We start from the raw sequence: 2,059 nt of genomic DNA, 5'->3' as shown, positions 1-2,059 counted from the left end.
CTACAACATCGTTGAAATGAATAAAATGACAATTGAAATGAATTTCACAATAGATACATTTTATATTTTAACAATTTATCCTCTTCTTTTCCAATAAACCAATTTTTTATTGCTAACTATCAAACTAACAATAACTGTCAATTATCGGGTCATTTTGTCAGATAGGACCATAAACAAGAAAACACAGACAAAGGGACGTAATATTGGAAAAATTCCAACGACCACGGTTTTAACGATCTTTTTAAACCTTTATAGTTGTAGCTTTCACAACCAGAGGTACGCACATCATTTTTCTAAGCGTTAGACGTTTCACCTAGTGTGAACTAGGCGATGGATTTTCGCGAAAAATTTTCTAGGTGTTACGTCTATTTGTCTGTGAAGAAAAGGTCAACAACAGGGTCGTTAGAGAAGATGTGTATTGTTTTTATCTTGCTCACACATCTTGCAACACACATGGTGCGATTTTTCAGAATAACCTGTACATTGTCAAACACTTGAAGGTTAGGTTTCATGGTATAATAAGAAAGGTAAACTGGCAACACTGTCACAATTTTTTTAATCCTTTTTATACTCGATATTGTTCAAATCAGCACAAAACGTGATTATATGGCATCGAACAATGTTTTTTTACGAAATTTATAAACTGCACCTGATTTTATATGATACTTTATATGAAAAAAATGAATATTTTTTCTTAAAAACGCTATATCTCAGGAACAACGCAAATTACCTTGGGGAGTTAAGCTTTTTCGATAGAAAAACGTCTGATAAACACGGTGGAATCAAAATTTTTTAAATCAAAATATACGTATTTTGAGAAAAATCGATTTTTAGTTTTAAAATTGAAAAATATGATATCTGGCAACACTGCATCAAAAAAATAATATTTTTTCTGGATTCCCTGAACGATTTCCTTTAAAAAAGCCGAAGGTCGAAAATGTGTAAATGCAATCGTTTCAATGATACAAATAAAAGAAAGAGAGGATAATTTTCATATCGGCCAAAACGAGGGGTGCTGCCACGGGCCGAGCGGTGATCCGATCGGCACCAAAATTTGGATTTTTTCTTTTATCATCTAAACAAATGTTTCAGCCAAATCTGGTTCAAATCCGTGATGGTCGAGTGCAAGCGGTCGGTCACTTGGCGTGGAATGACCCATATAGTGAACTGCGTAAAATTTTAACTACTTTTTATCAATCTCGTTTCGATAACTTCATATATGCTCTTCCGAGTTCGGGTTGTAAGGTACATCGATCTCTGCTATCACTTGTCGAAGCAACCAAAACAACACTATCTATAAAGAATTGGCAATTCATATTCGCAATATTGAAGGGAGTTTTTGATAAACGATCCTCAAAGATCGGGAATCATATTGATGAACAGTAGAGTTTCATCTAGAGGTTCCATCCCGGGACATCCCGGGACAAAAAATCCCGGGATCTTGAAAAATTCGGGATTTCCCGAATCCCGGGATAACATTTTTCACCGTCCCGAAAATCTCGAGATTCCCGGGACGCACATTTCTTACACATATTTTTCGCTTTGATTTTAATTTGGAGAATCTCTGAAACGTATTCGAAGAGTCGTGATTTTTTTTTTCAAAAATCGCCTTCAACAAAAAATCACGAAAATGTTACATAAACCATTTCAACTATGTGTGGACATCAAAACTCGTTGAAACTTGACTGAAACAATGCTGGAGCACTTCATTTACGGTTTTGATAGCATCAAAGAGAAATTTTTTGAAATAGGCCTTTCTAGACTTATGTTGGACATGGACAATGATTTTGAAGCTGCAAAAATCATCAGGAAGCTCTTCTGCCAATCATACTCGTTTCGGAAGCATTGGGAAGACGAGATGCTATATTATTGTCTACGGAAGGCAGCTTGAGGTTCTTGTATTCGAAGCTTACAAAAAGTAACTCCAATGTTAGAATTTCCGACCTCTTCCATGCAATTATGAAAAGAATCAACAATCGGCGCCAAAAGGAAATAATAACAGCGCTAAAGTTCCTTCAAGGTCTTCCGTCGTCAACGCAAGTGCCAGCAGAACTGGAAA

The sequence above is a fragment of the Aedes albopictus genome, chromosome 2 (genome assembly GCF_035046485.1).
Source record: "Aedes albopictus strain Foshan chromosome 2, AalbF5, whole genome shotgun sequence".
Lineage (NCBI taxonomy): Eukaryota > Metazoa > Arthropoda > Insecta > Diptera > Culicidae > Aedes > Aedes albopictus.
This window is presented reverse-complemented; position numbering follows the sequence as displayed.